We start from the raw sequence: 11,522 nt of genomic DNA, 5'->3' as shown, positions 1-11,522 counted from the left end.
TACACTAAGTCCAACACTGTTCTAGTTTGTTGATCCCTTCCGAATAACAGGAATTGTCCAAGTCTGCAAAATAGGTATTAGTTGCTGAAATCACCTCCTCGTTTAAATATAATCTTTGACCCGCCAGCCATTTCTTCAAATTGGGGAACAAATAGTAGTCCGAGGGAGCCAAGTCTGGAGATTGGGGGTGGGGGGTGATGTGAAACGAGTTGGAATCCTATTTCCACTAATCGTGCGACCACAGCTGCTGAGGTGTGTGCTGGTGCATTGTTGTGATGGAAAAGGACTTTTTTGCGGTCCAATCGCCGGCGTTTTTCTTGAAGCTCGGTTTTCAAACGGTCCAATAACGATGAATAATATGCACCTGTAATAGTTTTACCCTTTTCCGGATAGTCGATGAGGATTATCGCTAGCGAATCCCAAAAGACAGTCGCCGTAACCTTTCCGGCCGAAGGAATGGTCTTCGCCTTTTTTGGTGTAGATTCTCCCTTGGTAACCCATTGTTTAGATTGTTGTTTGGTCTCAGGAGTATAGTAATATAGCCATGTTTCATCCACAGTGACGAAACGACGCTTAAAGTCCTGCGGATTCTTCCTGAGCAGCTGCAAACCATCCTTGCAGCGCTTCACATGATTCCATATTTAATCAAGCCTGAGCAATCGTGGAAACCATCTTGCGGATAGCTTTCTCATGTCCAAATGTTTATGCAAAATATTATGTACCCGTTCATTGGAGATGCCCACAGAACTAGCAATCTCACGCACTTTAACTCTTCTGTCATCCATCAAAATATCATGGATTTGATCAATGATTTCTGGAGTCGTAACCTCCACAGGGCGTCAAGAACGTTCAGCATCATTTGTGCCCATATGGCCATTCCAAAAATTTTGAAACCACTTATAAACTGTTCTAATCGAAGGTGCAGAATCACCGTAATGTTTATCAAGCTTCTCTTTAGTCTCCTGAGGCGTTTTGCCTTTCATAAAGTAATGTTTAATCACCACAAGAAATTCTTTTTCGTCCATTTTTTGACAATCACTCGACTTCCTTGATTCACACAAATGCCAAACACAAAGAAATGGACCAATGTGGCTGAAACTTGGTGTGCGTTCTTTCCAAAGAAGCTACTAACTAAAAATGACCTCGATATGCACTGGTGGTGCCATCTTTCGGACTTTGCATGGACTTTTTAAAAGCCCCTCGTATATGTAGTCTGAAACTTTTTCCAGTTGTTTGTATTGTGATGCCGAGATATTTAAAATTGTTAACCCTCTTGAGTGATTTTCCACTGCATTTGACGTTCTCTGCTTCAGTGAGTCTTCCTCCTTCCCTGAACACTACCAATTCCATCTTCTCTTCCTTTATCTTGATGTCGTTTCGCTCCACCCTTTCGGTTAGTGTGTTTAGCACTGCTTGTAGTTTGTCTATATCTGCCGCTGCAATCACCATGTCATCAGCATATATGTACGTGCTTTTACTGCCGTTCCTTTCATGACATTGTGCGTTAAACAGGATATGACTGAGTGGATCGCCTTGGAGGTTGCTGTTCGTCTGTGGCAGGCAGTCGGATATGCTTGTTCTATCATCCTGTATGTGGTTTTCTGCCCGTATATTCGATATCAGGGTCGTTGTACTCGTTCTTCCAATTAGTTCCTCCAGTTTGTCTATTAAAACCTTCCTGTTGACCAGGTCGAGGCCTTTTGAGTAGTCGACAAAAACCATATATAGTTTTCCTCTGGGCCTTCCTATCGTCTATTTTATTTGTTCCAGCAGGTTTTCTACTGCCACGGTCGTAGACCATCGCTTCCTAAAACCAACTGCTCCTCTGGTAGAAGAGGTTCGAGCTTCTCTGCCAGCCTTTTGGCGACGATTAGGAGTTTCAGTGGCACGGATCCAAAATCTATTCCTCTGTACGCATTTGGGTTCTCTGTGTCTCCTTTTCCCTTATGCAGGGTGTATGTAAAGTCGGGGAACACTTTCAGTTATTTATTGCACAAGGATGAAACATTGTACAGATGTCAGTCCTATTGCATTTTCAAGAGAAACTCTGAAACCTTTTTTTACAAACATTCGATATGTGAACTACAAGTGACCCAGCAGACGTCAATACCGTAATCGAATTCTGTCGCAGCATGGCATCGTCGACTGTGACAGTTGCTTCCCATCTTCTCTCCCGGAGCTCTGCTACATCACGTGGTAGAGGCAGTACATAGACCAGATCTTTAATGTGTTCCCACAGAAAGACCAACACAGAGTGAGATCTGGTGATCGGGGAGGCCATTTCACGAAACAGCTGTCCCATTTTGTAGCACGGCCGATCCATCGATGCGGCAGCTCTGTGTTCAGGTACCCACGAACTTCACGGTGAAAATGGGGTGGAGCCCCATCGTTCTGAAAGATGAACGGAGAGTCCGATTGCATTTGTGGCATCAGCCATTGCTGCAACATGTCCAAGTAGGAATATCCAGTGACAGTGCTCCTGGCGAAGAAGAATAAAGCACTCCATCTTCAGGCCACAAGTGGCCCATCGGGACCATCCTCTGCTTAGGACGAGGATAGGAGTGGCGTGTGGTCAGCACTCCGCTCTCCCGGTCGTTACGATGGTTTTCTTTGACTGGAGCCGCTATTATTCGGTCGAGTAGCTCCTCACTCGGCATCACGAGGCTGAGTGCACCCCGAAAAGTGGCAACAGTGCGTGGCGGCCCGGGTGGTCCCCCATCCAAGTGGCGGCCACGCCCGACAGCGCTTAACTTCGGTGATCTCACGGGGACTGGTGTATCCACTGCAGGAAGGACGTTGCGACTGAAGAAGAATAGCCCGTACAGCATTCGACGTGACATGGCACAAAAAGCATTTACCTTTGGGGAATCACTTATGAAATTCAATGCATTGGTGTGGATGATTTGTACCCCAGATTGGACAATTATGCTTGTTCACTTTCCCATTAGGGTGAAAAGTGGTTTCGTCTCTACAAATTAAGTAATCGACAATGCCATCCCCATCCTCATTGAATTGTTGCAACTGCGAACAAATCTCAAAACGCTTATCATTGTCGTCGTCACTGAGCTTCTGCTCTAGCTCTAGCTTGTATGGTTTCATACTTTACTTTACTTTTTCGTGTCTGGAAACTACAATTTGTTTGCCCAATATTGGGCAATGTCCAATGCTTCTTCTTTAGCCAGCCATAGATCGTCGAGGGTGCATCTGTGCGGGCAGGCTGGGCATTGTAGGAGATGTTCCATGTCCTGTCGAGTGCCGCAGTCGCATTTGTCGTCATTTTCGTCCAACAAACCCCATTTGATCAGATTAGATTTCACAGGAGCCACCACAGTTCTGATGCGGTTAAGCATTCTCCAGGTTTTCCAATCACCAGAAACGCCGCTTGGTGGGTACTCTAAGGCGCAACTTAGGAAACGGCGTCTGGATATGAATCTGCTGGGGCCACACTCTAGGCCAAATATTGAGTGACGAGCATCAAAGGTTTGTTTTAGCTTCTCGGTATGTTCATGGGCTTTCCTACGTGAGTCAGGGTTTGTGAAACCTGCGGCCCTGTAAAGATTTTCTATGGGGGTAGGTTTCATGCAGCCTGTCACTATCCTGCATGTTTCATTCAGGCTAATATCTACCTTTTTTGCGTGGGCGGATCTGCACCATACCGGGCAGGCATATTCGGCAGTTGAGAAGCACAAAGCTTGGGCTGAAGTTCTGACCACGGTAGGTTTGGCACCCCATTTGCTGTTAGACAGCTTTCTTATTAGGGAATTTCGTGCTTCTACTTTTTTGCGTGTTTTTTTGCAATGATATTTGTATGTCAATGTTCTGTCGCAGCACTTTCCACACTGTCATTGGAGCCATTTCGAGTTCATGGGATGCACGACGCACCGATTTCTTTGGACTACTTATGAATGTCGCTCGTACGCGCTCCACATTCACTTCACTCACACTGTGATGTCCGCTTCTCTTTGCCGGACACAAGCAACCTGTCCTAACTATTTTGTTGTGTCAGTCGTAAATGGCCTTCCTTGTTGGTGGCGTCTTACTGTAGTTGGTTCTAAACATACGGTGAACAGCTGTAGCACATGTTATTGTCGAACTCCAACACACAGAAACTCTGAACTCGCCGTGTTCGCGAATAGCGCTGACTATCGGCGAATTACCAAACTACGCTGTGGCGGTATACATGAAAAAAGATCTTTCAGGGTTTCTCTTCAAAATGAGATATGTGTGATATCTGTACAATGTTTGACTCCTGTGCAGTAAATAACTGAAAGTGTTCCCTATGTACACCTTGCATAGTAATTTGATTGTAGACTTTCTCCATTCGCCCAGCAATGCTTCCAAGTTCTATACATTTATTTAAAAGGGAGGTCCATATCAGCAGGTATTCTTGTGATCTCTGATTTAAGTGTTCGTTTCTCATACTATCTCCTCCTTATTTTCTGTATCACTCTCGCAATTTCATCTGTGGTGAGGATGTCTTAAGCCTGTGGTGTTCTAGATGTCTTGATCGTGGCTCTTGTTTCTTTTGAACACATTACTTTTCTTATGTGGTCTTTCCACGTTTCCATGGGGATGTTGGGCTGTATTTTCTGCCTTTTCGATCTCAGAGCTCGGTATTGGTCTTTTTCTGCCTCCCCTACCATTTTCTTTTGTTCTTGTCACAGGAGTTGCTTTTTCTTCATTCTCATTAAGTCCTTGTATTTCTTCCGTTCTCGTTGGTATTCTGCGCCGGTTGCGCTTGTCATTTCTCCTCTAGTTTTATGTAGTGTTTTCAGCGTCAGTTTTCTTTGCTCATAGCATTCTCTGTCGAACCATCGCCTCGCTCTCCTATTTGTATCTTGTGTGGTGGCCCCATTTATTATATTATGATTTCAGCCATGTGACAGCCTTATCGGTATTTCCTGCTTGTATTGCTCCTTCAACCTTATCTTTTTCTGTCATAACAAACTAAAGGAAATGCGCTGTTTGGAATTGGAATAATAAGAAAACAAACAATAAAACCTGATTCATTTAAGAGTATTGTGATGCTATAACAGGTGATTAAGAAGAAGAAGACATATGATTTACGCATAATGCAGATCCAGACTAAATGAGTTTGAAACATTCTACGTAAATCACTCTTGCTATCAATTCTGTAGAATTGTTTTAATGTTTGGATTCCATACAAAAAGGTACTGGGAAAAGAGAAATGATAGTAGAATACAAATACACACACCTAAGACTATACAGTTCTTCACTTAAGCATGCTATAATATTAATTAAGCAGCGTAGTTTCCAATACTTTAATTACACAGAATGAAACGCTGTTAATACTGCAATGCAGGAAATATATTTGCAACACATGTACATGTATTCACCCTGAAAGTTTTCTATCCCACACACTGGTGTAAAAGTAGTATTCTTAAAGTGTCTCACCACAAAGGACAACTCGAGCAGTAACTCAAGACCAGCCTGCCTAGTTAGCCGAGTGGTCTAACGCACGGCTTTCTGGAGTGGGAAGGAGTGCCTGGTTCCCGGCACGAATCCACCCAGGGGACTTGTGTCCAGGTCCAGAGAGTCGGCCAGTGTGTGGATGGTTTTTAGGCGGTTTTCCATCTGCCTCGGCAAATGCGGGCTGGTTCCCCTCCTTCTGACTCAACTACACTATGTCGATGATTGCTGTGCAAACAAGTTCTCCACATACGCGTACACCTCCATCAATCTACCATGCAAACATAGGGGTTACACTCGTCTGGTGTGAGACGTTCACTGAGGGGGTCCTCCGGGTGCTGAACCGCACAATAACACCGGGTTCGGTGTGGGGCAGTCGAGGAGTGAAGTGGACTGCGGTAGTCGTAGCGGGGTTGTGGACCACTGCGGCTGCAGGGGGGACGCAGCCTCTCTGTCGTTTCTAGGTCCCCAGTTAACGTCCAAAATACAACTCAAGAACAGGTCGCACCAGCATCCCATACGTGATATCCTTTACTGATGAACCACTCTTTCCTAAAATTCTCCCGACAAACTGAAGTAGACCATTCGCCTTCCCTGCCACTGTTCTCACATGCTCGTTCCATTTCATGTCGCTTTGCAACGTTGCACTCAGATATTTAAGCGACTTGACTGTATCAAGCTGGACACTAGTGATACTGTATCTGAACATTACACGTTTGTTCTTTCTACTCATCCGGATTAACTTACATTTTCCACATTTAGGGCTAGCTGTCATTCTACATCTACATCTACATCCATACTCCGCAAGCCACCTGACGGTGTGTTGCGGAGGGTACCTTGAGTACCTCTATCAGTTCTCCCTTCTATTCCAGTCTCGTATTGTTAGTGGAAAGTAGGATTGTCGGTATGCCTCTGTGTGGGCTCTAATCTTTCTGATTTTATCGTCATGGTCTCTTCGCGAGATATACGTAGGAGGGAGCAATATACTTCTCGACTCTTCAGTGAAGGGATGTTCTCGAAACTTCAACAAAAGCCCGTACCGAGCTACTGAGCGTCTCTCCTGCAGAGTCTTCCACTGGAGTTTATCTACCATCTCCGTAACGCTTTTGCGATTACTAAATGATCCTGTAACGAAGTGCGCTGCTCTCCGTTCGATCTTTTCTATCTCTTCTATCAACCCTATCTGGAACAGATCCCACACTGCTGAGCAGTATTCAAGCAGCGAGCGAACAAGCGTACTGTAACCTACTTCCTTTGTTTTCGGATTGCATTTCCTTAGGATTCTTCCAATGACAGTCTGGCATCTGCTTTACAACGATCAACTTTATATGATCATTCCATTTTAAATCACTCCTAATGCGTACTCCCAGATAATTTATGGCATTAACTGCTTGCAGTTGCTCACCTACAATATTGTAGCTAAATGATAAGGAATCCTTCTTTCTATGTATTCGCAGCACATTACACTTGTCTACATTGAGATTCAATTGCCATTCCTTGCACCATGCGTCAATTCGCTGCAGATCCTCCTGCATTTCAGTACGATTTTCCATTGTTACAACCTCTCGATATACCACAGCATCATCCGCAAAAAGCCTCAGTGAACTTCCGATGTCATCCACAAGGTCATTTATGTCTATTGTGAATAGCAACGGTCCTACGACACTCCCCTGCGGTACACCTGAAATCACTCTTACTTCGGAAGACTTCTCTCCATGCTGCGTTCTGTTAACTAGGAACTCTTCAATCTAATCACACAATTGGTCTGATAGTCCATATGCTCTTACTTTGTTCATTAAACGACTGTGGGGAACTGTATCGAACACCTTGCGGAAGTCAAGAGACACGGCATCTACCTGTGAACCCGTGCCTATAGCCCTCTGAGTCTCGTGGACGAATAGCGCGAGCTGGTTTCACACGACCGTCTTTTTCGAAACCCGTGCTGATTCCTACAGAGTAGATTTCTAGTCTCCAGAAAAGGCATTATACTCGAACATAATACGTGTTCCAAAATTCTACAACTGATCGACGTTAGGGATATAGGTCTATAGTTCTGCACAGCGATTGGAAACTTTGCCTAAGTCGTCTCGTATCTTCCAACGGTCACTCATCTTCGACACCTTACCATACACCACAGCATCATCAGCAGACAACCACAGACTGCTGCCTACCCTGTCCGCCAAATCATTTGTGTATTCAGAGAACAGCAGCGGTCCCATCACACTTCCCTGGGGCACTCCTGACCATACCCTGGTCTCTGATGAACACTCGCCAAGATACTGGGCTCCGTCATTAAGAAGTCTTCGAACCAGTCGCATATCTGTGAACTTATTCCATATGCTCGTACCTTCGTTAACAGCTTACAATGGGGTACTCTGTCAAATGCTTTCCGGAAATCTAGAAATATGGAATCTGCCTGTTGACCTTCACCCATAGTTCACAGTATACAGGGTGTAAATTTTAAGTTGACAAACCAGAGCCGGCCGGAGTGACCGTGCGGTTCTAGGCGCTACAGTCTGGAGCCGAGCGACCCCTGCGGACGCAGGTTCGAATCCCGCCTCGGGCATGGATGTGTGTGATGTCCTTAGGTTAGTTAGGTTCAATTAGTTCTAAGTTCTAGGCGACTGATGACCCCAGAAGTTAAGTCGCATAGTGCTCAGAGCCATTTGAGCAAACCAGAATAGCTCGAAAAATAAGCTTCACACGAGAAAATGTGTACAATCCAAAGTTGATTACTTTCGAGGGGGACATCTGCTGGTGCTAAAATTATCAGAATCAGATTCTACATAAAAAACTACGTACATTTTGTCTTCAACATTTGTTTTGATTCTTGGTAGTTGGCACTGTAATTCAAGAAAATCCATGTTCTCATTTTTGCGTGAAAAATGTTTACGGATAAATAAAAAATGAGTTCACTCGTTACTAAGTAGGATGTTTGGTTAGTTAGTTAGTTAGCTAGTCAGATGATATGTTTGATAATTAAAAGTTTTGTGGTCTCATGACCACGAAACAAACAAAACTTATCCGAATTTGCGGAAAAATTAATATTTGGGTCAACATTTGTAAAACTCTAATTGCTCTCTCTCAAACCCCACCCTATGGGGAGAGAGGGAGAGTTTCAGTTTCAGCGAATCAAAATTTTTGAATTCTATAAGTATTTTAATTTATCCGTAAATAAGAACATGGATTTTTTTGAATTACAGCGCTAACTACAAAGAATCAAAACAAATGTTTAAGACCAAAATGTACGTAGTTTTCATGTAGAATCTGATTCTGCAATAACAAATGGGTGTTCCCATTTGAAATTTTAAAGTTGCCTCCCGCAGCACCCCCAGGGGCCTGGGTGGCGGGCTGATTTTATCACCAGCAGATGTCCCCCTCGAAAATAATCAACTTTGGATTCTACACATTTTTTTGTGTGAAGCTTTTTTTTCCGAGTTATTCCGGTTTGCCAACTTAAAATTTACACCCTGTATATCATGTGAGAAAAGGGCAAGTTGACTTTCGTACGAGCGATGGTTTCCACAACCACGCTGATTCGTGGACATAAGCTTCTTAGCCTCAAGAAACTTTGTTATATTTGAACTGTGCATTTGTTCAATGATTCAGCAGCAAACAGAAGTTAGGTATATTGGTCTGCAGTTTTGCGGGTACGTTCTTTTACCTGTCATTGGCCGGGAGGTCCCTCGCGGGGCAGATCTTATTACATTCGACGCCACATTGGGTGATCTGCGTGCCAGATGGGGATGAAATGATGATGAAGACAACACAACACCCAGTCCCTGAGCGGAGAAATCTCAGACCCAGCCGGGAATTGAACCTGGGCCCGTATGACGCCAATCCGTCACGCTGACCACGCTCGTGGCGGACGTCGCAAGACACCCGTTTCAGTTCGTTGTTGATCGATTAATTCAGTTTTTTTATTATAGAGGGCAGCTAACCCTCTGACCGAACACGCTGAGTTACGAAAAAACACGAAAGAAGACTACCACCCTTTCCAGTTCAGGTACCCACAATCAACACCAGGCAACGAAATACGTATCAATTCCATTTATAGGTAACATATCCTATAAGGTAGGTCGTTTATTAAAAAACCTAGGGTGTAAAGTTTCATACTCTACCGCCAACAACCTCAAAAAGAATTTAGTTCATTCTCTGGATAAAGGTAATGATAAATCATCGCTGTCAGGTGTGTATAAGATCACGTGTGCTGAATGTCCTTCTTATTACATTGGCCAGACAGGAAGGGCCCTGTTGTTAGGTTTAAAGAGCATCTGCCGACAAAAAGCGGTGATGGAACACGAGGATCTACATTCGCTGAACATCTGGTCCAAAAGGCGCATGCTCCCAAGCCTCTAAAAGACGCAGAGCTTTTGCATAATGAAGTCAAGGGATGTAGACTAGACACCCTCGAAGAATTGCAAATTTTTAAACATCTTAATATTGATAGAGACAACTTACTTAATGATCAGCTGCAACTAAAAAACAGAAGTTATTTCGAAGGATTTCAACCTTTACTCCAGTGGAGTTGACCCACAGTCCGCTTCGAATGGCCGATGCTGTTTCCCTATCTGCTTTGTCCCTTTATAATAGTGCGATTGTACATGTGTGTCTTTGTATTTCGGAATATGCTTGGTAATGACACATAGTTGCTAAGCCGTTTTTATGTTAAAGACATTTTATGCTTAGCACGCATGGTTTCGACACTAATTTTTTAGTTACTGTAGCGGGGCTTCGCCCTCTTACTATAATATTTAAATGTAAAAAAATTTTATACCTTGGCTTTGTAGTTTGTTCTCAGGTAAATTGTTTAATGCTGCTATACCAATAGATAGGTATGTCCATTTATAGGACGGCTTTCAGTCAAAATTTGTTTATATATATATATTTGCTCTAAGTAATTTTGAGACAGTTTGTCTCTCGCGCCTGCGCTCGTGCATGCGCTTGGCCGCGGCCGAGCCTCGCCGCGAAACTGCTCGCGACGCCCAGTTTTCCGCGCCGCTCACATGTGGTCCTTATTTCTGGCCGGCGTAGCTCCGTCTACGTTCGCCTTAATGGTTTTAATCTTGACAGACATAATCTTATGATTATGCGTCTTTATTGTTTTAATTTTTAATCTGTGACATGGCCTGTGTTTGGCTCTCAAAATAATTTAATTTTTTGTAAGTATCACGATTCTTTATTATTCAATCATTAGACTGATGATGCATTTCAGTGAGTAATATATGTCTGTATGTGGTTTAATTTATAGGTTCTGAAGAAGATTCCATTACTGGAATCGAAACCTAGGTAAACGAGCAAAAAATTACCTTGCAACTGAAGGCTGAAAAAATTGTTTATTTTCTGTACGCTGAGTTACCGTGCTGGCCGACCACTGAGCTATCGGGGCTGACTTTTGCTCAGGTGTGACGGCGCTAGGTGTTGTAAGCTTCGCGCATGCTATGAAGGATATAGTCTATGTTACTATGCATCGTTATTCCCTGCGAAGTCCTTCGACTGTCTTACGTCTTCACTGAGCACACGTCGACCGACTCTCGACAAAATCCTTTTTTGTTTTGTATTGCACTGCTTTACTAAAGCAGTAGCACCATTCCTCAAATACAGAATAACAATTTATTATTCTTCATGAACGTAGACCTATACAGAAAAGCAGGACCGACTAATCTCGTTCTCACACCCACCAGAAACAACTGACATTCCCGTTGACATTCTTATCAGCTCTACACTCCGGTCTTCCTTGGATGCTGTGCAAGGGTAACATTATGTAAATGATTTGTCCAATATGATGCCTTGTAAGTCCATACTATATGCAGACGACACCATCTTTCTTTCAGTAGATAGGGCATTGGACATACTCAAGCACAAAAGTACAGAACAACTCAGAATATTCAGTGTATGGTTCGGAGGAAATGAATTACAAATTAACCACTCTAAAACTGTGAACATTCTATTCAGCCTATGTAACAATGACAACTGTAGTTCCTCAGTTAAGCTTCTTGGCATTCATCTGGACCCAAAATTAACCTGGGGAACTCACACCAATTATGTATGCAAAAACGTATCCCGAGTCACCTATCTGCTAACTAAGCTCA

The sequence above is a fragment of the Schistocerca serialis genome, chromosome 11 (assembly GCF_023864345.2).
Source record: "Schistocerca serialis cubense isolate TAMUIC-IGC-003099 chromosome 11, iqSchSeri2.2, whole genome shotgun sequence".
Lineage (NCBI taxonomy): Eukaryota > Metazoa > Arthropoda > Insecta > Orthoptera > Acrididae > Schistocerca > Schistocerca serialis.
The sequence above is the reverse complement of the archived record's forward strand: the minus strand, read 5'-3'. Positions refer to the sequence as shown.